General features: G+C 50.6%; 1 protein-coding gene and 2 long non-coding RNA genes across 3 annotated transcripts in view; 1 reads left to right on the forward strand and 2 right to left on the reverse strand.

Annotated features, from left to right (window-relative positions):
* SLIT1 (slit guidance ligand 1) overlaps positions 1–26,107 on the reverse strand; it is a 187,583-nt gene that overhangs the window by 88,592 nt on the left and 72,884 nt on the right. The window lies entirely within an intron of this gene.
* On the reverse strand, positions 13,987–15,690 carry LOC107966806 (uncharacterized). The gene is made up of 4 exons (XR_010146659.1): positions 15,603–15,690; positions 15,126–15,179; positions 14,447–14,501; positions 13,987–14,068 (listed from the first exon to the last, which is right to left on the reverse strand). It is a non-coding gene; the product is annotated as an uncharacterized LOC107966806 (long non-coding RNA).
* LOC104008270 (uncharacterized) lies at positions 15,821–16,818 on the forward strand. Its single transcript, XR_682791.4, has 3 exons — positions 15,821–16,194; positions 16,403–16,574; positions 16,669–16,818. It is a non-coding gene; the product is annotated as an uncharacterized LOC104008270 (long non-coding RNA).

Genomic DNA, 26,107 nt, shown 5'->3' on the forward strand with positions numbered 1-26,107 from the left:
ACACACTCTGGGTGATAATGATGTGTCAACATAGATGTATTGATTATGACAAATGTACGGCTCTCGTGGGGGATGTGATAACAGGGGAGGCTGTGCTTGTGAGGGAATGGGGATGGGGTAAATTGGGAATCTCTGTGGCTTCTGCCCAATTTTACTGTGAACCTAAAACTGCTCTAAAAAATAAGGTCTATTAAAACAATTAAAAAAAAAAAAACAGGTACCAATCCCCTTGAAGATTGACTGGACTGGATAAGTGTATGAAGCCCCCTGCCACCACCACCCCCCAGCCCAGCCCCACACACAGCTGTCATTCCTCCAGGGGGCCTGTTCTCCAGCAAATGACAAAGGTCCCTGAACCAGGCCCAGCCTGCCTTTGTGACAGTGTTGGGTGGAAGGTCCACAGCCCCAGAAGGAAATTCTGACCATCTCCTGCAGCCCCCTCTCACCATCCTCCTGCTTGCCTCCCTGTTCCCCCAAACAAACACTTTTCCCCGTGGTCACCAGGGCCCTCCCCCATCTCCATCCCTGCATTTGTCACATTGCATGTCTGCAAGTCTCAAGCCTCCTGATAATAACGATGGCAGCACAGCTGTGGAGAAGGATGCATCTGCCCTCTGCCAGCCTCCTGGAGGAAGGCACGCTAATATGAGTGAAGAGCACTCCCCTGGGCCGTACCTACAAGCCAGCACAGCCATGCCATGATCCAATAGTGTGCACACAAAGGCTCGCCTCAAAGCACGGCTCTCCGCCTGAGCCTCCTGATCACGCTCTCGGCTCCTGTCGTGAGTATCTAGGGGGTAGTAACATCCCTAGATCTGATTCCAGCCTGGGGAGCCCGAGGCCTCCACTCTAAGCTTGAGCTCCAACTCAGAGTTACCAGAGCTGGGCGCTGGGGGGATGGAGTCTTGATCAGCCCAGCCAATATTTCCCATTTTCATCCTTCTTTGTTTGAGAACACAGCCAGGTTGGAGAACAAGCCAGGTAAACTAAAGCCTTGCTACCCAAAGTTTGGTAAGAAAATGTGCTGTACCAGCAGTGACAGAAATGCAGAATCGCACCCAGCCCCCGAGACCTGCTGCATCAGAATCTGCCTTTAATAAGGCGATTTGTGCGTGCATTCGAGCGGCACAGCACTGGATAAGAGAGTGGTTCTCAAACTCAGCTGCACACTGGAACTATCCGGGAAACTTAAAGAATACTGTTGCCTGGACCCACCCCAGAGATTCTGATTTTATTGATCAGGGAGGGAGCCTGGGCTTTGGGATTTTTCAAAGCTTCCAGGGGATTCCACAGGGCAGCCAGGGTTGAGAGCCCTCATTCTACACGTATGATCTCTAACCCTATCTTCTCTGTCCCTCAAACCCCTCATTTTGTCCTTCCCCACCCAGTGCCCCTCTTATGGTGCCACCTCTTTCTCCACCCCTTTCTCACAGTATTTCCAATGCCCCAGGATGACTGATGCTAACTAGGTGTTGAGGATGTTGGGCCTGGAAGAGTAGTTCATACTAGGTGGTGAATGACTGACAGCCCTAATTTCTATGTGGTATGTCAGGGGGAGTTCTGGCTTAGGCTAGTCTATCATTGGTGACATCTGACCAGTCTGGGAATGTAAATGAAATGCTTTGGGCAGAGAGGGCTTTGCTGGTCGCCCTGGATTAGCTTTTTTTATACAGCTAAACGTACTATACAGGAAAGAGTTACACATAGCATGGGTGAAAGTTTGCTACTAAATTTAGACAGTTGAGCAAAGACACCTATGTGTCTATCTGTGTGGATGTGCCCAAATCTCTGCATCCTACTAACATTTTTGGTAGGAAAGAAAACAAAAGAAAGGGGAGTGAGTGAGGGGAGCACCTTCAGAATCCAGGAACCAGGGCTGTGGGTGACAGGATCGCAGGGGCCCACGTCCATAAAGGAATGAAGCACTGTGTCTGCCACACCTTTTGGTGACTTGGTGTCAGCATCCCCACCCAAAACCCTCCCCTCATCCTCATGAGCTGTCATGGGGAGGATCCAGAGACCAAGGGAAGAAAGAGGCTGGATCACACTTGTTTATCAGATGAGCAGTGGCCAAACAGAAGCCAGAAGCCCCGGCCACTTGCCCAGCCTGCAGGTGCACTCCTGGGCAGCACCCTGCAAGGAGAAACTGCAGGAAAGCAATGGCTGAAGCCCTGCAGGAGCAGCAGCCAGCTCCCAGGTGCCAGTGCCACCACAGTGCAGCCATCTGGGGGAAAGGCAAGGGAATCTGAGACAGAGAGAGAAAGGGAGGCAGTCCAGAGCCGGGAGACCAATGAAGAGAAAAGTGCAAAAACAGAATACAAAAGAAACAGAAGTGAAAGGAGAAAAAAAAGACAGAGTCAGACAGGAAGACACAGGGAGAGGCCAAGCCCCCCACGACTGGGGGTGAGGCTCTGAGCTGGGAAGCCTTGGGACTTCGCTTTTTGCAGCAGTGAGGGGTCGCAGTGAGTCCCTGTCGCACCTGACAGCCAGCTAAGGTGCAAATGAAAAGAACGCAGCGTGGGGCTGCTGGGGCCCTCGGCTCCAGGGCTCTGCTAGTCCGTCTCTCTGGGCTGACTGCGCAGAGAGATAATTTGCCCATGGCTGGAGGTGTCAGACTCTGAAGATGAGTGTGAAGCCTGCAGGTGACCTGCCCACGGGGATGTGTCCTGTGTGACTAATCCCGGGCAGAGGTGGGAATGGAATTCTGGCCGCTGCAGCCCTATCTGAATCAGATCCCTGTGAGACGGTGGAAGGTGTCCTGTCCTTACTCACGGCTGGGGGAGGGAGGCTTCAGCTGGGGGAGTAGGCTGAGGGATCAAGGCCAGCAGGGACGGCCTGTCATCGTGGAGGGGTGGGGTTCACCGGGGAGGATGGCTCATGTTCTGTCTCGTACATCACAAATCCAACAAGCATTTCACATGTCAGTTAAGGGCAGAAACTCTGGAGCCAGATTGTCTGGGCTGAATCCTGGCTCTGCTTCTCACTAGCTGGATGACTCTGAGCTTGTCCCCTAACATCTCCGTGCCTCTCTTTCTTCTTGTATAAAATGGGAATAACAAATAGTAACAGTATCTAGCTGTGGTGGGGATTCAATAAGTAAGCATGTGAAGCATTCAGCTCAGTCCCTGCTGGCACATGTGCCTGTCACCAGCATCCTCGCCGCTGCTGTTCATCCAGGCCCTCTCCATTCTCAGGGCCGGACCACGGGCTTAGGCAGAGCAGCAACCAAGGCAAGGGAGCTCCATGCTTCCATCCCAGTGGGGGAGCCAAAAACCACTCACATGATTTCAGAGATGGAGGAGTGCCGTGAAGGAAACAGAACAGGAGCCAGGATGGAGAGGGAGCGGGAAGCAGGGGCCCCTGCAGCCCGCGTGGTTGGTGGGCTTCCCTGTCTGTCAAGGGAGAAATGAAGTGACAAGAAGCAAGCAGCCAAGCAGAGTCCTGGGAAGAGCGTCCCAGGCAGAGGAACCAGCAGGCACAAAGGCCGTGAGGTGGGCAAGAGCTGGAAGTGTCAGGGAATAGAAAGAAGGTGGTGGCTAGAGCCATAGGCAGGGACTGGGTCATGGAGAGCCTCGGAGGCATGGCTGGGATGTGAGTTGGACTCAAAGTGAGTTGGAGTGTATTAGCAGGAGAGCAGCAGGGTCTGGCTGATATTTTATAAAGAGAACTGGTTTCTGGGAGGCAACTGGATTACAGGGTGTTGGGGGGGCAGTGAAAGCAAGAAGCAACCCTCTTAACAGCCTTAAGAGGTAAAATTTTTAAGATGAGGACACTGAGCGCTGCCACAGGGTGGAAAAGGGCGGAAGAGGGTGCCACCAACAGCTCCCTTCACTGAGTGCTTGCACCACACCAGGCTCTGCACCTTGGCGCTTTCACAGAAGAGGTGAAATTGCAAGCCCCAAGTCGTCCAGCGGGTGCTGGGCCCTGGCAGGCCCTGGCTGCTGCCTCCTAAGCCCACGCTCCATCCATGAAAGTGGCCCTCTGTTAGTGCTGAAGGGGGTGACAAGCAAGCCCCTGGGGCAGCCCCGGTTCTGAGTATGGCGGCAGAGCACATCTGCCCCCTGCCTCACTGCCACAGGAGGGGTTTGTTCAATGTCACAGGCAGTGCTGGAGGAAAAACTACTTTGTGATACACTTGAGATCATTCATTGACATCAGCTGAGAAGATACCTACTCTGTTCACTCCGGTTTGATATCATTCTATCACCTATCCCCATACTGAGAATTTGCCTCTTGCAAAAGGCAGGTGCTATGGATTCAAAGCACAGATTTGATCTTTTCCATTTCACATGAACTTTGCAGCTGCATCTGAAAACCAATTAGTGTGGATGTGCTCAGACACGCTCCATGCACCACTCCTGCCATCTTCTCCCCTGGAGAGGGGCTTCTCCTCATGTCTTTCCGTGAAGTGAGCCAGGTTCCTTAGGGGACTCACCTTTGTCTCACTATCCACTACTGATTAGGGTCTGTCCTCTGTGCAGTTACACACGAACTTGTAGATTTTTGTGTGGTAGAGTTGCAAATCATTACTGTCTGGTAGAAAAAATAACCTCAAGGTTTAGTTTATTAACCATGTCCAACATTAACCAATTTTGTATTGAACTTTGTAGTTTTATTTCAGTGTTCCCTGTCTTTCACTGATGATAAGCTCTCAGCCCCCCAAATTCTCCTTGAAACAACTTTACCATCCTGCTGGTCCCTTCATTCATGAATTAAATGTAAACTTTTGGCACATACCACTTTATATTTGTATGACAGTCACATTTCTAGCTCGTTTACAGTCATACTTTGAACATGTTTTTATCTTCCTTTTGCAAATGAGAACACCGAGGCTGAGAGAAGTCAGGTTGCTGGCTGAAGTGCACAGAGCTCGTAGGAGCACAAACAGGGCTTGGACCCCCCTCTGTCCAATGCCAAGCCCATAGGCTAAGTGCCCTTGCAGTTCCCAAGTTGAAAAGAGCCTTAGAAACGATCTAAACAAGCTCCAGTCTTCTACAGGCCAGAACTCACTCTGAGGCCAGGAGTGGCGAGAAGTCTTCCTCACAATTCACACACTAGTAAAGGACAAAGGGCAACCTTGGCAGAAAGGAAGTTTTTCGGCTAACCACTGCCTCATCTTCTTACATTTATCTCAAGTCTTTGCTCGAACCAGGCCACCCACAAGGAGCAAGAAAGACTAGCACGCAGTGACATTTGTGAAGGCTTGCTGTCAAGGCAGCTCTGGCACAGGTCACTGCTGAGATTGTCAAGCAGGGTTCTGAGCTGGGGCCCCTGGAGGCTCTGAGGCCTCAAGAGCGGGCTGCCCAAGGTCTATGCAGCCCCTAAAACCATGTGCAAATTGTGCATATGTGCATGGTGCATCCGATTCCCAAAAATGTCACATATCCTGCTTTGAGAGACTGTCTCTAGAAGGCTCCAGTTAGAAGCAAATGAATTAACTGGGAAGAGACATGCACTCATCTCCAAGCACTTGCATAGGTTAGCCTGCTAAAGTGGGCCCAAGGATTTGTGAATATGAGAACAATGCGATTCAAAAGTCAGCCTTTGGGGTATCTCATAGGTCAAGCACCTGAAAGCCTCAGAAGCCATAAGAACATGTGTGAGAGGCTAAGGCCCAGAGACCTATATACCTACATGGATGCTATTTCTGGTGGCAAAAGAGCAGCCAAGGTCCAGAGGGTCTCACCCAGCACAATGGGACTCTCCCCATGAAATATCACCTCCTTGAAGCAGGGATTCTTACCTACTGTGTTGCCAATTATTCCAAGCTTCTGGAAGAGAGACTGGTGTATAGTAGATGCTCAATAAATATTTCTTGACTGGATGAGAATTGTCTAAGAGAAAAGAAATATGCCACCAGCTGGTGATACCTATAAAATCCATGCCAAGGGCAAGACCCAAAAATGATAATAAAAATAGGAGTAACCAACACCTACTGAGTCTTTTGCAATGTGCCAGGCTCCGTGCTAAGTGATCTGCATGCCTCCCCTATTTATTCCTCACAACAACTCCACGAGGCCACTGGACTATTGTTGGCTTCATTTCACATAAGAGGAAAGTGAGGTTCAGAGAGGTTCTGTGATTTGCCTAAGGTTACACAGCTGGAAGTCCAGTCTACAACCTGGACCAGGTCTGCCTTAATCCACATCTTAACCACTGTACAAAAAACTGCCCTCCCTGGATTCACTGGAGAAGCAACAGAGGGAAAACCAGAGGAAAGAGAAAAAAACTGTAAGGTGGTGTGAGAAGAGGGCAGTGCGGCAGCCAGAAGACACAACCTGTGTTGCAAAGCTCTCCAGAACAGCTGTTTTGAGACCCTGGGAGGGCAGTGGATAGGGGAAGGGGAAAAGCAGCAAGATGTGGCAGAGGTTGCCAGGTGTTCCCAACCAAAATCCATTCTCCCCTTTTTCCTTCTTACAAGAACGGTGATTTGATGTGGCCACCCATGTGCCCAGATAAAAATTACATTTCCTACTTCCCTTGCATCTTGGAGTAGCCAAGGCTTAAGTAGAAGTTGCTGAACAAAAAAACTTCCAGAAAAATCTCTTTGAAGGAGGCTGACTCAGTTGGGAAAGGTGCCCTTCCTTCACTACTTTCCTTCTTCTTCCTGCCTAAAGCCCATATGAGATGGCTGGAGCTCCAGCAGCCATCTTGAACCATGAGGTGACCTTGAGGATGGAAGATAAAGCTTAAGAATGTTGGAGCAAAAGATAGAGGGGTCCTGGGACTCTGACTCCCAGCTGACTCTGGAGCTGCCATACTGTAATGTGAGAGAAAAACTCCGGTATCTTAGTTTAAGTCATCTTTTTGAAAAGTTTTTCTCTTATGTAGAGCCAAACCCAATTCCAGCGGGCACAGAAGTCACCTTTGAGGAAAGACCAGCAGAGCTAGCAGTACCCAACACTCCATCTGCAGAAACACCGTCTTGCTAAGGCAGGTGGAGGATGTGCAGGCACCTGTGGGCCTGACCACAGCAGAGAAGCAAAGTCCTGAGATGAAGAGAATAGGGCCTCCCTCACACCCACACTTTCCCTTAGGCTGGTGACAAGGGAGAATTAGGACACAAACAAGAAATGGCTGAAATGTGAGTGAGTGCTAAAGAAACTAGCAACAGCAAAGATGGGCATTTTCAGAAGGTGACAAAAACCACCTAGGAAAGGGCTGCCCCAGTGCTAAGACTGTCATTCACCTTCTGGAAAGGCAGCTAGGTCACCCTGCCCCCAGAGGACCTCCTGTGTCCTACGTAGAAGAAAGGCCAAGGCCAAAAAGCATGTTGACCTGTGGGAAGAATTCAAGGCAGCTAGTACCAGAGCTCGTGCTGGAACCAGAACCTCCAGGGCCACTGCCAGGCCATAGGGGACCTTTGTGGGAATTCGAAAAAGGCATCCCTCCTTCAAGATACTTCTATTTATTTGGAAATTGTCTAAATAAATGTGCAAATCTACATCTATAATGAGAATGGTGTCCTTTAGAGGTGGCACCCTTGGGCAGTGCACATCCTGAGCAACTGAACACAGTGACCCTGCATAGCTGTCTGATCCCACCATGCCTCCACTGACTGTATGGCTCCAAAACTAGCCAAATTCTATGCTCCTAAGGATGTCTCAGCCTTATTGATGATTATGTGAGGCCATGTGGCCCCTAATTAGGAAGACAGGAGGAGTTTCCACCCTAAAAAATGATACAATGTCGAGTTTGGGCACCTGGGTTAAATAGTATTCATAAGAAGAATGCAGCTGTGTGGAGCAGGTGACGGCGGCACTAGGACCAGAAATTGCCTGGTGTGATAAGCATCGAGCACAGTGCCTAGGGAGAAATCAGAGTCTAGTAAGAAGTCGGGGAATGCATCAATCTATGACCAAATGAATGAGGGCATGAATATCTTTGAATTTTTTTACAATTAATTAAAACTACTTTATGTCATCTTATCAGTTTTTTCTCCCCTTGGGTGGAAGGAAGAACTTTTACAATTTATGGAATTATTTTAAACAAATAAACGCAAATGAGCACATCTCAATAAATGATTTAATTCTCTGCTTTAATTCTCTACCCTACCCCTGTCCCAACTGCCAGAAAGAGAGAGAGAGAGATAGGCCAGGTGCAGTGGCTCATGCCTATAATCCCAGCACTCTGAGAGGCCGAGGCAGGTGGATCATCTGAGGTCAGGAGTTCAAGACCAGCCTGGCCAACATAGTGAAACCCCGTCTCTACTGAAAATACAAAAGTTAGTCAGGCATGGTAGTGGGCACCTGTAGTCCCAGCTACTAGGGAGACTAAAGCAGGAGAATTAGTTGAACCCGGAAGGCGGAGGTTGCAGTGAGCAGAGATTGCTCCAGTGCACTCCAGCCTGGGCAACAGAGCAAAATTCCTTCTCAAAAACAAAAAAAAGAGAGAGAAAGAAACCCAATTAAACTGCATCCATGCTTTACAGCCAGAGTCCAGTTGCTGACCTCACCACATCCTAATGCTATTCTTATGGACCAACCACTACTTCCCATGGAAGGTCCCTCTTCTTGGGGCTTCCCAGGGCCTTCCACACCCATTTTGCACCTTGCTTCCTTGCACAGCTTCAGATGCCAACTCTGGGACAAGCGGGGAGAAGCTAGCATGTCCCAAATGAAAAAAGGGATAGGACTGAATCCCGTGCCAGGGAGATTCTTAGTGAGAACTGAAGTCCACCCAGATATACCGATTGGTCCCTGAAGCTATTCCCCCGGGTTAGAAAAGCCACCATACTGCAGCAGGAAAAGAAGTAACAGCCGCACTTGTTGAACCTGCGTCTGTGCCCAGCTCTATGACGGACATCATGTGGATGGAAAAATGCTCCAGACCCCGGTTCAGAGGCCCTCGTTTCCTGCACCAGGTGTGCGACCTTGGGTGCGTCCCTCTGCCACTCTGGAATTCCACGTCCCCATCTGAAGACACAGACGCTATCATCTCTAAAGCAGTGTTTCTCAGCCACTAATGTGCACACAAATCCCCTGGGGACTTGTTCAGATGGGCAGGTCTGGGGTGGGCCTGAGAGTCTGTGTTACCCCGGAGGCTGATGCTGCCAGCCAAGGGCACCCTTTGAGTTGAGAGGTGCAAGGTCCCTCCCGGATCTCACCTGGGGCTGTGCCTCCTCCCCAGTGGCCAAGCAGAGAAAGAATCTCTCACCCTGAGTGAGGCTGGCAGCTGTCCCCCTACCCCCTGCCTCTGCCCTGGTGTGCCAGGCACTCTGATTTCAGGCACCGTTAGAATTTCAGCCCAGCAAACAAAACAGCCAGCTGCGGCCCGAGCTTAGGGACCCAGACCACTGCCTTCTGCTTTTTCCTTTCCAAATGAAATTTGAGATGTCACTTGTTTTTTTAATCACAAAAAAGGCTGAGAAAAGAAAATAAGTATTTCCTTCATGTCTGTCTCTGCTTCCTGCCCGCACTCACTACTTGCCAGAAACTAGGCTTGACATCCTCTCGCCATCACGCCCTCGAGCCCCCCCGCCAGCGCCCTGTTCCCTCAACCCCTCCTGCCCTCCCCACCACTCTCTGAGTGCACCTCTGGCAGAGCTGCCTTGCCAGGCTTATTTTTAACAGCTCTGATTGAAGCCGGGAGCCCGCTGACATTTACACTCCCTCATCATTATCAGCTCGAAGCTTCCAGCAGCCAAGCTAAAAAGGCTTCACGGAGCCCGAGCAGGAGGGGCCAGGAATGAAATGTCAGCGGCTCCTCACTCCCACCTCTTGCAGCGCTGCTTTGCCACCTGCCCACAGCACAGCCCACCCGCCCCAGCTCGACCCCGAGAGAGGGGAGGCGGAGAGCCCCCTTCCCCCAGCAAACCCAGAAAAACCCAGGGGCCAGCGGTTTTCTCACTTCTAGTAACCACATTTTCTCTCTCAAGAATCAGGGCACGTGGTGTGATTTAGAAATGCCTGGGTGTGAAAAGACTCATAGAGGCAGAAAAATTAAATCCCATTTAGTTTTGTATTTAATGAGAGCCACCAACAAGCCCCTCCTGGGTGGCTTTATCCTCATTTGGACAAATTTAAAACGCCCAACCAGCTGTCTGCCAAACGTACAGCCTTCCTGCTCCTCTCTGGAGTTCTGTACCGTCCAAAGCTCCCATTTTTTCTCAGGGATACTAGGAAGGCAAGATGAGAGTGCACAGCGCCTGGCACCCCAAAAGAGGCTGACCCTGCCTCCAGGCTCCTCACTAGCACCCGCCTAGCCTAGGCCAGGCTCCCACCCAAGCGCCTCCACGTCCTGCACACACACTCCTGCGTCTAACACTGCAACCACATCTCATCCTTACAGCTACTACGCTGATGGGCCTGAGAAAGAGGATCCCAGAGCATGGAGTGCCTTGATGCTTTGCTGTCTCAGGAGAGATTCACTGTTGTGTTTTATGTCTGCTAAGCAAGGTCAGAGTTCATGGGAATGCATCTGGCTCATTTGGAAACTTCACTTGTAGAAGGTCTCAGAGACCACTAAATAATTTACTCCTGGGTCATGGAGGAAATAATTTTTACAGAGAAAGCATTGCCAACTCAATGCACTAAAAGGTCACTTCATTAAGACGGTGGCGGTGGGGTGGGAGTTTAGAGGTGAGAACGATGCTTCTGTGGGAGGAAAAACTAGCTGTTAAAAGCATAGAAAGAACAACCACAGTTTAGATTTCTTTCTTTATCAAAGACGTCTTGCCTTCCCTATGTGGATGCTAATACAAAAGCAAACAATCTAAAACTTTTGGTAGTGGGTGTTTTTTAAGTCTCAAGGAGCCCCCTCCAGGAAGTCTTCCCTGACTTACTCCACTCTGATCATTCGTTCAGTTTGCTATACTGCAGCCCTCTGCTATATGTCCTGGTCTGCAATCTGCAGCCCCAGGCAAAATATTAAATTTCTCATTATTTCCACTATTCCAGGAAGGCCTTCCCCAGCCATACAAAATCTGTGGGCAGCCATCGGTCCTCGTACTTCTCTGCCATGCCCTACAAAGAGAGATGGCAAGCTGTGTTTGCTTTGTTCAGAGTGCTTCCTTTCACTTCCACACGTACATTTGCAATCAACAGCCTAACGGTTTTGTTAATGTTATCATGTTGATATTGCCATTTCAAATGAATCAGCAAGCCCAGTTTATAGTTCAATCTGCAAAATTCTGATTGTGCTGCCAGCTACCAGGGTCTGGCAAAACAAATAGCCTTGAACCATCATAGCTGGAACCACTATTCCCCAAGTGCCTTCCACAGATGGGACAGTGGTGGGGTTGTGCAGGGAATGTGAACATGCACACAGGCATAGCCCTGCCCTAAGGAATCCTGAGAAAACAGTGACCGGGATGACCCGGGGGGCTAAGAGTTCTGGGGCTCTCGCTATGGGCCGGACATGTGCTGAGTACCATTTCCTGTTCACAAAAGCCCTACTGCTGCTCCCAACTCAGAGCTGGGGAAGACAGGCTGAGGAAGTGGTAACTGGGATGAAGCCAAGCTGCTAGGCAGAGAGGGGCAGGGGCCGGGTTTTCAGTCAGAGAAGACACCCCTTGGCTGGAGGGACCTGGGAGACGTGAGGGCTCCTAGGGGTACGGTGAGGACTTGGCGAGGCAGAGTAGGTGAGCAGAGGCAGGAAGCCCAGCGTGTGCTGGGGCTAGAACTGAAGAGCCTGGTGGTCCAAGTGGTGTGCACAGAGAAACAAGCTAGGAGGTGCCTGGGCTGGGCAGGTGCCCAAGGCCTTTGAATGCCATGTAAGGGAGGGGAACTTGAACCCACAGCCACAGGACCACCGAAGACTTGAAAACAAGAGCGGATCAGCGTGGTGTCTCAGGAAGACGACACCTAGCACCAAGTAGGATGGCTGGAAGAGGGGAAGGGCAGAGGAGAGTCCCTCACGAGGCCACAATAGTCCTTAAAGCACCAGTGATGGGGCTCCCAATTCCCAAATGGAGGGATCTGACTTCCCCCAGAAAGGGACAATGCCTGGGGGCATGGAGGGCAGGAGTATCACGTGGCTGTCAGTAGGAACTCTGGAGTTGGCCTCACCAAGTGGCCCTGGACAGGACACTCAGCCCCTCCTGTCCCCAGTTTCCTGAGCAATAAAGCAGCAGGAAATGAGACCAGGTCCTCAGGCAGGGATGTTAGGGGACCAAGGGAGCGAGCGTGTGTGACTTGCCCAGCCAAGCACCTGGTTCTCAGTGCCCCTCACCATTGTTAGCTGCCATGATTAACGTGAATAGCAACAGGAGGTTGGAGTGGAGGCGCGGGGGGTGTCCAGTTTGGGGGGATGCTGTGACTGCCCCTCCCTCAGGCCATTGGGAACGTGAGACAGGACTAAGAGAGGGGCCAGGGCTTGATGTGGGGGTTCCTGGGGAAAAGGGAAGGCTGAAGTCACAGGAGGGCCTGAGATCTCAGGAAGAGTCCCAAGGAAGAGATGCAGGCAGCACAGGCACCACCGCACCAGGCTGGCCTGCCCCAGGTCGGCCACCCAGAGCAGCAGGCTCAACACAGCTGAGTGGGGCTGCAGCCACCTCGGAGTTTCTAAAAGTCAAAATTGCACAAAGAGAAAAAGACTCCAGGTTGGGGGGGGTGGGGGACAGCAGGCAGTGGACAGGAGGAGAAGCTCCTGGATCTGTTGTACATCTGGGTAGGTGTCCATCTGTCTGTCTCTGGCTGCTGCTGGCTCACCTAGTGTCCATCTCTGCCTGTGGCCCGGCCCCCTTTCTCTGCATGTGTACATACGTGTGTGTCAGGTATGCAGGGAGCGGGGTGCTTCCAGTCTTTCCTTTCACTTATCCTTTTCGAGTAAATCCAGCTTGATGGTCCCCTGTCCTGACCTAGGAGCAGGGAAAGGCAGTCCCAGAAGGAGAGGGAAGCTATGGTACCTTCTCGCCCAGGGGAGGCCAGAGACCCCGGGCAGTGCCCCTGCAGTGTCTGGTTACCATGAAATGGAATTTATACATGAAAATCAGGAGAGAAGCCAGCCCAGGGCACACTAGTCATGGCTGTGACAGAACTGACAGCTAATTAGAAAGCTCCATTTGAGCCTCACGTTGAAAAGCCATTTAATAATTAAATGTCTTATCTGTATTTAAAATCTTCTGACAATATATACTTAGAGTGTGGCCAGAGAACCAATTTTCTCACTTCCATCACCCTAGAAGACATAATATTTGAATCCAGGCATCTCCCCATTGACAATAAGTGACATGATGTCACACGATTTGAGTCAGGAAGTGTTCTAGTGTTGGAGACCCTTCCTGCTGGCTCTTGGATTGATACAGCACAGAGACTTCGACTCAGAAACATGTTTGACATGAATACGCCCCTTCCCAAGTCACTGAGCTGGGACCCGGCATGCAGGGAGTGGGTGAGGGGACCATCAGCCCCGCAGGGGAGGCACAGCAGGAGTGGTTCACCTGTGTGCAGCCAGCAAGAGGTGCATTGATTGTACAGCAATAATAAAATTTTTGGCCGGGTACAGTGGCTCATGCCTGTAATCTCAACACTTTGGGAGGCCAAGGCAGGAGGATCACTTGAGGCCAGGAGTTCAAGTCCAGCCTGGCCAACATGGTGAAACCCTGTCTCTACAAAAAATACAAAAAAAAAGAAAAAAAATTAGCCAGGCATGGTGGCACACACCTGTAATCCCAGCTACTCGGGAGGCTGAAGCAGGAGAATCACTTTAACCCGGGAGGCAGAGGCTGCAGTGAGCCAAGATCGCACCACTGCACTACAGCCTGGGCAACAGCGAGACTCTGTCTCAAAAAAAAAAAAAAATTGAAACAATAATTGTTATTCATTCATTAAAATAATGACCATAACAATAAAACCAATAATAAAAGTCAGTTCATTTTCATTAGCATCACACACTGGCAATTTTAAGGCATGTCAGTGATACAATACTGCTCCCCACCAAGGAGGGGCTCCCACTGCCACCCGTTGGTACGCCGCTGCCTCGGCCTTAGGTGACCACAAGGGCAAATGCCCTGGAAGCCACAGGGCTCCCTGGCTTGCTCAGGGAGGGGAGGAAAAGTGCTGCTGCGTATTTCTAGGGACGGTGCAGATGCAGGCCGGTTTGGGCCCCATGGGTATAGTCTGCCCACCTACAAGAGCAGAAAACAGTAAGGGAATGGACCTCTCTGTGCATCAATGAAGCTGAACCCCTTCCTGCTGGCACTGAGCCCTTAACATTGCCAGTGTCCCCAAGGGGACTGTGGAGGCCACCCAGCACTAGGGAGGGAGAGTAAATCCCAAAGGCACATTCAGAAGCCTCGCAAGGAGACCAGATACAGGTGGAAGAGTCATAGGCCCCCCCTGGGGACACAGATGGAGTGTCTGCAGAGAAGAATAGAGAGGGAGTCACCAGAACCAGCTTCCTGGCTCCTCTTCCTATTGGATGGAGCGCTCCTCCCCAGACAACCCAGAACACTGCTGCACTCACGCCCAGGACAACCTCTCGGGGAGCAGAAGGCTGTACTTACCTCTCCCCTCCTGGAAGCAAAACTTCTCTAGTTTCTCTTGCCAGCCAAAGAACCCCTAGTGGGGGAGCGCACACACAAAGGAAATCAGACCCGGGGGGAATTTAAACATGACCATGTTCAACCCTCTCTTCTGGCAGATGAAAAGAAAGCCCAGAGAGGTCAAGTGCCTTCTCTGGACTCACGCAGCTTGTTAGCTGGTGCTCTTCCCATCGCCCCCGCCCACCTTGCTGCTGGGAGCAATGTCGTGTCACAGAGCCATTGCAGTCAGCAGGTTATGGGTTTAGGGCCTGCCCTCCTCTGATAGCTGTGCCAGGGAGGATGTGCGCACATGCCTCCTGGCCTCAGACAGCAGCCTGGACTGGCTATGAGCAACCAAAGCATGGCCCCTGTACCAGGCAGCACCAGCCCTGCTCTGGGGGTGGATATGAGTTTGCATGTCTGGAGTGCTGAGCCACAACGCCTCTTGAGTCACAGTCAGTAAAACTAAATATCTCTCCCATGGTCTGATCACTGTTGGGACTGGCCTGGACTATCATTAAATTCAGGAGTGTCATGGATCTTGGAAAATACTAATTGCTCCTAACCCAGCTGGGATCCTGCCCTCAGGGTGATCCCTATTTTCCTGGGATCAAATGTCACTTCTCAAAGGGTGGTCGTGGACCAGCAGGGTCAGCCTCACCTGGCAGCTTGGACGAGCAGAACCAGGATCCTCCCGAACCTACTGAATCAGGACCTGCATTGACACAAGATCCCAGGGTGATGATGATGCACGTTAAAACCTGTGAGGTGGCCGGGCACAGTGGATTATGCCTGTAATCCCAGCACTTTGGGAGGCTGAGGCAGGTAGATCACCTGAGGTCAGGAGTTCAAGACCAGCCTGGCCAACGTGGTGAAACCCTGTCTCTACTAAAAATACAAAAATTCCCAAGCATGGCAGTGAGCACCTGTAGTCCCAGCTACTTAGGAGGCTGAAGCAGGAGAGTCACTTGAATCCAGGAGGCGGAGGCTGCAATGAGCCAAGATTGCACCATTGCACTCCAGTCTGGGCAACAGAATGAGTAAGACTCCGTCAAAAAAAAAAAAGAAAGAAAGAAAGAAAAAAAAAAGCTGTGAGGCACTGCGGGGAGGCGCTGCAGGGACACGCAAAGGTGACAACCTTAGAGACTGCCAAAGCTCACTCTGGACACCATCAGAGGCCATCGCAGACTGTCCTTCACAGGATGTGTGTGTGACATGCTGCCATGATCACTCTGTAACAGTGTCACGGGGTGGATGGGGGAGGCCTGGCTCAGCAGCAGCTCAGGGTACTGAGTCGTAGATGACAGCAAGCTCAATGTGCACTGTTGTGTGATGTCACAGTGCAGCCACCAGGTTGGGAGACCTGCTTATATACAGTGTCCAGGGAGCACAAGGCCTGGGGGCCCACAAACCTGGGTCTGTATGCCCACTCTTCATTAGCAGCTCCAGAACCAAGTGCGGTCAGTTTTCTGGAACTCGTTTCCATATCTCCACTGTGATGTAAGGATGTGCATGGATCCTAAATGTGAGAAGCTGGCAATCACCAGGTCCCTGGCAGGTGCTCAGAGTCTGAGCTACCATCAAAATCAAGGGCACAGGGGGAGGCTAACTGCTTCTCTGAATACCCTAAGGGAGGCAGATCTAGGCCAGGTGACCAGGGTTTACAAGTCCCAGGACAGCAGGTTGGGCTTGGTACACGGAAGAACTGATGAGCAGCTTCAGTCATGCAGGTGAGACCGTATGGGCAGCTCTCCAATAGCAAGCGTTCAGCAGGGATAGGTGCGAGTACATCAGGGAGTCCAGGAGAGGGCTGGCTGCATGCCTGGGAGGGGCAATGAGATGGGGAGTCGGGTGCTTCCTCATTTCTGCTGCTGTAAGGTAACGCCGCTGGCCTTCTCCAAGATCCAAACAGGATCTCTTGCTTCCCTCTCTTTGCAGCAGGACAGATCAGGACAAAGCCATGCTGGAGTGGGGGCCACACATCTGCTGAAAACCCCCAACACTCTTTTTCCCAGCAGCAGCTTCCAAGCAACTCCTGAGGCCCTCCCACCGGCTAACCAGAAAGGAACCCACCATTGGTCTCCTTAGTAACGACTTCCAAGGCCCCTTGGTGAGGATTTTAACAAGCTTCCAGCTCTCTCCCCAAACTGCCTAATTTTTACAACAATCAGACTCCTTTTTTCTCCTCTAAACGTTTATTTTAGCACATCTGAAAAGCGCACAGTGTGATTTCCAGACCCAAGTTAGACAGCGATTTCTTCACAAAGTGCAACGCCCTCAATTAATGAACCCTCTGGGAATGAAGTACCTTCTAACAAAAACATTGTTCAAAATAAAGCTGGAAAAAAACCTCACACAGCCCCTAGGACAGAGATATGAGTGTTGTTGCCCAGTCACAACCATGGCAAGGCGGTGTGGTTACACGGTAGGGTCAGAGGTGGGCAGTCTCCAGCCATTCCCAGCAGGTGACCTTGGCCAGTTACTTGACCTTCAACTTGGTTTCCTTGTCTGCAAGATGAGGATGATGACAGGCAACTCCCACGGTGGGAGTGCAGACTGCAGAACAGTCACTCATGCAGTAACTACCTGCTGAGCACCCCTGTGCATCAGGCGGCCTTGTTCCTGCAGCGGGGATACAGCAAGGAACACAGCCCTGCCTGTGGAGCTCATATTCTGTGGGGTAGCGGGTGGAGGTGAGTACTACAGAGAAGAATCAAGCAGGTGAGGGGTAAAAGCACTGGGGTGCCGAGTGGGAGTTACCTTTTTCTAGGTGGCGGGGAAGGCCTTTGATCAAAGACCTAAAGGAAGAAGGGAGTGAGCCCCATGGGTGTCTGGGAGAAAGAGTATTCTAGGCACAGAGAACAGTCAGTGCCAAGGCCCAGAAGCAGGAATATGCTTAGTGTTCATGGAAAAGCAAGGAGTCCAGGGTCGCTGGAGTGAGAAAGGGGAAAAGTAGTCAAGGGTAGGGACTTTGGATATCACTGTGATGAAGCAGTAGCCATCAGAGGGTTCCAAACAGAAGAGTGACCTACATTTAGAAAATGATGCATGTAAGGCAGTAGGAACATGCCTTGCATGTAGTAAGTGTTTAATTAACATCAGCAACTGTTATACACCTCAGTTTCTATCCGGTCACTCCACACACAAGCAAATGTACGTGCCCACTCAGAACCCTTCAATAACACCCCTCTGCCTACTGACGCATCCCAGACCCTTCACTCTTGGATGTAAGCCCCTGTAACAAGGTCCAATCCACACCTCCAGCCCCCACCCCACCACACGTGCCCAGCTACAGCCTCCCTCTCCCTGAATCCACACAACTTCCCTCATCTTTGCTTTCACCTGTGCAAGTTCCTTCCTCCTCTCAGCACCTCCTGAAGTCCTACCCAACGTCACAACCCATCTCAAAGGCCACCTCCTCCATGAATTCATCCCTCATGCATCCCCAGAGGGATGTCATGCCTCCCACGGATGGCCAAGCATGCTGGGTCACTCATGGATATATCTCATCCTTGACGCTGGTCTCATCTCCCCAGGAAACCCCACCTCCCACCCCTGTCACCACCCGTGAGATGGTGACCTACCAAGCTTATCTGCGGGGCTTAGCCCCAGTGCTGAGTAGGCCACTTTTAAATTCAGCTGAATAACACCAATAAATGCACGACTCCTATTTGGCCCCCTCCATGTGACAGAGACCTGGCCGATACTCAGCCAAGATGCTGAGGGGGCAGAGCTGGCTTCTTCCAGTGTCCTAGGGACCAGCATAATTATAAATAGAAAGAAGGGGGGCATGCCCCTTCCTTAACATAAAAAAGTCAGCAGGAAAAATAAATCTGACGACCACTCAGTTCCATTCACCACCGTCTCTGAACATAGATGCAGGTAAGTTATTTGACAAGATAAAAACAGGTCATGATAAAGAAGATGAGAAGATTCAAAAACACACACAAAAAGGCTGAGCGGGGCTGCCTGGCCACACTCAAGCTCTTGCGTCTGCAGAAAGGGCACCTTGCACACATAAATGAGGCCCCAGGAGCAGCAAGAACCAGATGAAAGGGAACCCAAGGCCCTCCTTGCCAAGTCAGTGGCAGGGAGCACTCTGGCTACATCGCAGGGGCCTCCAGTGACCGTGGTGTAATGACAGCAGGGAACATAAATCACCATCCCTGTCTTTACAGAAAACATATTAAAGACTGCTGAACTCACACATGATTTTCTGAAGCGGGCAGAAGAGATGGCAGATCAAACCGGGGTCAGAATCTAGAAGATGACTGCCTAACCAGATGTGGATAAATCACAGGACCACAGGGCATCTCCACAGGGTCTTAATTAAGGAACTTGAGTTGAAAATGGGGCCAGGACACATGGACATTGTTAGCCGTGGCCCCTCTGGAGGCCACAGGTAACAACATTTCAAGCCATTTCACCAGGTTAGCCTCAGCCCAGACCAAAACAGAGAAATTGACCAGCCAGAAAGACAACCATACCCGGAATCTGGTCCGGAGGCCTCCGCCAAGGGCACCATCAGGTGGATGCCAGGAAAGGCATGCAGGAGGTCAGGATGGGACAGAACCTCCAGGCAAGAAGGTCCCGCAGATGGTACCCATGGTGGGCATCCACTGGTTTTTGTTTGTTTTGTTTTTGTCTGCAGCTTCTGCTCACCCTACTTCCCAGGGACTTCCCAGTGGTAACCCCAGCTTTTGTCTGGAGATCCGCCCCTCCCCAACTCTGGTCTTGTGGTCAGGTGGAGATGACCAGCTCCAGGGCCAGCCCATCATTTGCCTGGCCATGGAGTCTAGTTCCAGATGGAAACAGAATCCCATCAAAGCCATTATGATGGTGTGAGACTTTTGAGGCAGAGGTTAATGTCATTTCTGGGGGACTTGGAGGTAAGGCAAGGTCAGAGCTGGAGCTGCTGTAAACATCTTGGGACATGAATGAAGAACGGGAAAATCAGAAATCAGGCCTATGTGGAAGAGACTAGGGGAGGGAGAGAGACAGAGAGAATGAATGAATGAATGAATGAACGAACGAATGAATGAATGAATGAAGCCTGGGCCCTCGTAGCATCATTTGAGCCCCTGATCAGGCCTCATCTGACTCAGGTCTGCCAGACTGCAAAGGAAGGAAGCTAATCGGTACTTAGTGTTTATCGCCCGATGCAGTGCAAGTGTTATTTCATTTAGTCCCTGCAATAACCCTGGGAGGTAGGCTTATTTGGGGGAAACCTTTATTTGTAAATAAGGAAATAAATTAAAGTTGTTTTTTTTTTTTTAAACTTGCCCAGTTAGGTCATTCACACATGGTGGAGACAGGAATCTACAGACCAGGGATCAGCCCCAAGGCTATGATCTTTGTGCTGCGCCGCTCTACCCCTGAGCAGACAGGCCAGAGGTCCAGAGAGGGCTGTGCTGGCAGAGTTCATACTTTGATAACTGAACCCTAGAGTAAGCCTGCCCTGGAAATGCCAGCTCAAGGGACTGACAGGCATAATGCTCTTTGGGAGAGAAATGCCACATCTGCAGCGACGTGCATCCTAACACTGTCCAAGGACTGGGGAACCAGCGGAGGAGCAGCTGATAAGTGTCAAGGCACACAGTAATCCTGGGTAATCCATTCAGAGCTGGCAGTAATCTAAACTTTCTGTACAGCAGTGACTCTGAGCTATCAGTTGCAATGCAAGAGGGAGCCTTGAGGGTCCTCCAGGATGTTTGCCAAGGGCACAGGCCCAAAGCCAGAAAAGGTACCCAACAGGGATACCATCAGGAAGATGTTGGAAACAAAAGATAAAGCACTCTACCTGGGGGAAGTACCCCAGCTGCAGGGGCCTCCTGGAGACATGCTCACCTGAGCTGGCTCATGTGCTGCTGAGGCTGGATGGAATGGCACATGGCAACATGCTTTGTCAACGGTAACGTGTTGTTATTTTAACTCTATGCTTAGTTTGTAAAGACTCACTCCCTCTCCTTTGTTAAATAAAACCCTCATCTCATCTCTCCCGGGGTAAGGCAGGGCAGCTGGTCAATGGATGCCACCTCTATTCCCTGGGCCTCCCCTTCTCCCCAGAAACCTCGCATCCTAACTGCATCACACGAGACCCCAAAGCTCTGCTGATTCCCCTTGACACTGGAGCCCTTTTGGTCATGGACCAATTCCTGTTCTCAAAGACCTTTCTCTTTATGCCATATAGGACTACTTGAAGAATACTAAAGAAAAACATGCCACCATGCCCAGCTAATTTTTGGAAAAGGAAATTGCAAGGAAATGCACAAGCAGCTTCCCCAAAGGTCCGGCTGGGAAAGCTCAGGTCCTGCCTTGCTGAGGCCCTGCCAAGGCTCAAAGACCCTGCCCCACCCCCACGTGCTGCCTTTTGACCTGTGAGTAGGGTGGAAGACAGGGAGCCAACCCATGGGGCCAGCTTCCTGGGGAGCTCAAGCAGGAGCCGGGCTGGGGACAGAGAGGTGCCACTCCCACTGCCCACCAACCACACTCGAGGCCCATGTCACCCACACAAAGGAGGAGAAGACAAACCGAGGGGTTACCAACCTGTGGGCAGGACCAGCAGTGCTGCACAAAGAGAGATGAAAGGGGTGAGGCTCCGGTCCGGGGGCAAAAAGAATCCTAAGAGACACACACACGTGCCCAGCTCTTCCCTGCCCCGGGGTGTCTGCCCCAGCGTTCACTGCCTGAGCTGCCCTCCTTTCTTCCCATCTTCCCTCCCTTAGGAAGTCCTGTGACCCCTACCATCCTCCTCCTCTGTAGGGCTGGTTGTGCCCTCCCCTGGGGTGGCATCAGCACCCTGTGGGTGCCTCTGTGAGGACCTTCGGGAAGGTGCAGCAGGGCAGGTGGGTAGGAGGGTAGGCTCTCCTTGCTGCCTGGGTTTACATGCCAGCTTTGCCACTTCCTTTGTCACTTTAACCACATCACTTCACCTCTCCGTGCCTCAGTTTCCTCCTCTGTGAAAAAAGGAGAGTAACAGTGCTGAGGAGTGAGTAAAATAGTTCCCAGGAAGCGCTTGGCTCATGCAGGAAATGTGAGCTTTCATGCTTTTAACTTGTCCTTTTCCTCCACCAAATCGAGAGTTCCAGAGGGCCCAGGCTCCGTGTGTCTGCAGTGCCCCCAGCACACCCCAATATCCACCTCCCCCATGGCAATGGTGGAGCAGCCACCCAATGGGGCCCTCACGAAAGGCCCAACATGGCATCAGCTGGTGGTTAAGAGCCACATTCGGACAGGTGTGGTGGCTCATGCCTGTAATCCCAGCACTTTGGGAGGCCAAGGCAGCAGATCACAAGGTCAACAGATCAAGACCATCCTGGCCAACATGATGAAACCCTGTCTTTACTAAAAATACAAAAATTAGCTGGGCATGGTGGCATGTGCCTGTAGTCTCAGCTAGTCGGGAGGCTGAGGCAGAAGAATCGCTTGAACCTGGTAGGCAGAGGTTGCAGTGAGCTAAGATCGCACCACTGCGCTCCAGCCTGGTGACAGAGTGAGTCTCAGTCTCAAAAAAAAAAAAAAAAAAAAGCCACACTCGGGACTCAGTGGTCCTGAGATCACACACGGGCCCAGGGTCGGAGTGCAGCGACAAAGGACAAGTTCCTTTACTTCTTGAGCTTCGGTTTCCTCATCTGTAAACATGAAATAAAAATTACAATCTAAAAAAATAAATAAAAAGCCAGGCACGGTGGCTCACACCTATAATCCCAGCACTTTGGGAAGCCAAGGTGGGAGGATCGCTTGAGGCCAGGAGTTCAAGACCAGCCTGGGTAACATAAAGAGACCTCATCTCCACCAAAAAGAAAAAGAAAAAAAAAAAGCCAACCTCACAAGAGTTACAGTGAGAAATAGATGAAAAGACATTTCAAGAGCTTAGCACAATACCTGACACTTAGTAAGTCACAATAAATACAATGGATTTGTTTTTAGCGATAATGATGCCCGCACTCCTATCTGTAATGAGTAGAGAGTGCTCCGAGACCATCTGCAACCTCAGCTACTCTCTCCAGAGGTGCTTAAAGGAAGAAAGTAGGGCAGAAGGACTGCCTCCAAGATGTTCAGGGAGGAGAGGTGATCAGAAGAAGGTTCTGGAAACATCCCGACAGGAAACCTTCCCAGCGAGAAGCTGTGGGTTCCTGCCGCTCCATGCATCTCTTGCTCTCTCTAACTCTGCCATCTTCCCTCTTCACCCCATTAGCCTTGTCAAACAGAGAGGAAGGGATGCAACGATGGAGTTTGGAAATTAACATTTCAAAGTAAATACTGGAAGAGTGCTGCCTGAGCCTTGGAGTGGCAGGTGCACAGAGGAGGGGTGAGGGGCGGGTCTGGCGTGTGTGCTCTCCACAGCTTTTGTGCCTGATCAGTCATCTCATTTCCCTTCTGTAGCACATTAAAGAGAAACATCGCCGACAAACCTCTCAGTCCCTGCCAAGCTGCTGGGTGCAAGCTGAGCCAGCGGGCAGACACAGCCCGGTCCTCCTGGCTCTTCTCTTGCAAACCTCCATTAAATGGGCCAGAAATTGAGGGGGAAAGAACACTGTATTCAGCTCAGTTTACTCATATACCACACCCAGGCAGTAGTTAGGACAGACCCTTAATGCCTTCCCAGAAGGGCCCAAACAGAGCAAAGGCTCAATCCCTTATTCATTGACCCACTGTCCACCCAATAATCACTGAAACTAGATTTTACTTTTAAAATATTTGCTGGCTCCTTCTCTGCCTGTCATGGAATGAGGACATTCTGTGCCTGGGAAGAAGGAACAGAAACAATTCCATGGCTTGAAACCATATAGAGGTGCCAGCCCTTCACTCAATGCCTAATCAAAACAGTTCCGATGACAGAGCCTCTCCTCATAGGCTTTACATTTGCAAAATGATTTGCTAAGACCAAGTAGAGTTGATGCACGTGCCCATGACCTAGCAATTCCACTCTCAGGTATTCACCGAAGACGCTCTCCCAACTGTGCACCAGGAAGCACCTGCCAGGATGTTCCAAGCATTATTTGCATGGAAAAACCTGAAAACAATCCAAATACACACCAAAAGGAAAGTGGGCAAATCGTGGTAATGCCACATAATAGTGAAAAATGCGTGAACCACAGTCCACATCATCATGGATGAATTTCAGAAATGTAATACTGAGTCCAAAAAAATAAAAAATAAAACCAGCCTCTTACAAAGGAATACACATAGTTTGGTTCCTTTATGAAAAAGTTAGAGAATAAGCAAAAGTTAAGCTAAGGCTTACATATATACATCTATGTAGCAACACCAAAAAGGAAATCAAGGAAGTTATAAACACAGAAGTCAGTAGAGAGCTTCCCTCTGGAGCTGAGGCTGGGGTTGGGTTGGAGAGGGCACGGGACCTTCCTGCAGCTTTGCTACGTTCTTTTGCTTAAGTTTGGTGGTGAATTCATGGATACTCATTTTATTATTATGCTTTGCCACTAACATATACATCAAGACACATTCTAAATTTTCTTTTGTTATCAAAAAATCATTTCTAAAGCATTATTTTCAAAAAGAGGGTTGGCCGGGCACAGTGGCTCATGCCTGTAATCCCAGCACTTTGGGATAAATCACCTGAGGTCAGGAGTTTGAGACCAGCTGGCCAACATGGTGAAACCCCATCTCTACTAAAAATATAAAAATTAGCCAGGCCTGGTGGCAGGCACCTGTAATCCCAGCTACTCAGGAGGCTGAGGCAGGAGAATTGCTTGAACCTGGGAGGCGGAGGTTGCAGTGAGCTGGGGTGGCACTACTGCACTCCAGCCTGGGTGTCAGAGCAAGACTCTGTCTCAAAAAAAAAAAAAAGAAGAAAAGAAAAGAAAGAGGGCTGACCCTAGTATAGGTAAGGACATCTGAAGGCAAAAAGGGACTCCAAATGCTTCAGACGCCCAGCCAAGAGTCCGAGTCATTAAAAACCACAGAGACAAATGAACAACAATAATAGCTGTATTCACTGAGTGTCCATCATGTCATCGACACACGCTAGAGTCTACAGAGATTATTCTAATTCTCACAGCCACTATGCAAGATGGGTGTCATTATAACCGTGGAAACTACAGCTCTGATAGGTGAAGTGACAAGGCCAGGGTCATCAAGCTGCTCCCGCCGGGGAGAAACCAAACACACCCTGTCTGTCCATGCCTACAAAGACTGCGTCTTTCCATGATGCCAAGCAGCCTCTCAAATATTTATAGACATAAATGGTGAATGAACCAAAGTGCAATTCGATCCAACACATATTTATAAATATTTATAACCAAATGTTTTGCTTTGATAATGCCTATTCTCTGAAGCGCCTGGCGTCAGACAAACAGGGCTTTTGCTGCGGGAGCCTGCTGCAGCTCACCTGGGAGCATTCACTCGTTTCCATGAACACACGCTTATGTCTGCGCTCACATCCGTACCCAGATGGCCCACCGCCCTGTTACTCATCGTCTTCAATTTAACACACCGTGAAAATAAGACTCGGGTGTCCAGGGACCACAGGATGCTGTTTGTGAGGGAATTTGTGCCTCTCTGCTGCCTAAAATCTGCCAGAGGCTCCCCATCACTTTCAGGATTAAAGCCAAGCCCCTCAGCAGAATGGCATGTCCTGGCTGAACGTGCCGAGCTTGCCCCTTCCCACTCACACCCGCACCCTGACCTGACAGCTCGGCTCCATTTGCGGGTTCTCAAACTTAACACGTTCCCTTCGCTGTCCAAGGCTACACAGGCTGTTCCCCCTGTCCTTCCCTTCGTCACCTCTCTCTTGGCCTAGCTAAGGTCTCCTGGACCCTCAGAGCCCAGCAATGATGCCCCCTCCTCTAGGGAGCCTCTGCCAAGCTTCACTGCCAAGCTCCACCACTCCCTGACAGAGCGCCCTGTGATACTCACCCCTCGGCATCCACCACTCCCTGACAGAGCGCCCTGTGGTACTCACCCCTCAGCACCAGCTCTCTCTGTTTTCTTCTCCATCCTCCCATGGTTCTGAGCTCCCCTTTCTGCATCCACAGCCTGTAGGCTGGGAGACATGAATTCAGAGCATGCTATAAATTAATGTGTGTGTCTCCTGGGCCTCAGGTCCCAGGACCACATAAAGCAATGGGCCAGGACAGATAATCCTCACTCATGGGCAGGACCTGTGCTGAGCCTTCACAGCACTATCCAATTTGATCTTCACAACCACACTACGAGGTACTACCATCCCCATTTCACAGATGAGGCAATTGAGATTTAGAAAAGTCCAGTATCAAGAACAAAACCACATAATCTGTAACCCAAAACTCTTTGATTCCAAAGCCCATGATTTGTTATTAATTTGTTTTTTGTTTTGTTTTGTTTTTTTGAGGCAGGGTCTCACTCTGTCACCCAGGCTGGAGTGCAGTGGCACAATCTCTTCAACCTCTGCCCCTTGGCTCAAGCAATCTTCCCACCTCAGCCTCCCAAGCAGCTGGGTCCACAGGAACATGTCACTGTACCCAGCTAATGTTTGTATTTTTTGTAGAGACAGGGTTTCACCATGTTGCTCAGGCTGGTTTCAAACTCCCGGGCTCAAGCAATCCTCCCACCTCGGCCTTTCAAAGCGCTGGGATTACAGGCATGAGCCACCACGTCCAGTTATTAAATGTTTTAAATAAGCAATTGGATGCCACTAGA

Source organism: Pan troglodytes, chromosome 8 (assembly GCF_028858775.2).
Source record: "Pan troglodytes isolate AG18354 chromosome 8, NHGRI_mPanTro3-v2.0_pri, whole genome shotgun sequence".
Taxonomy (NCBI): domain Eukaryota; kingdom Metazoa; phylum Chordata; class Mammalia; order Primates; family Hominidae; genus Pan; species Pan troglodytes.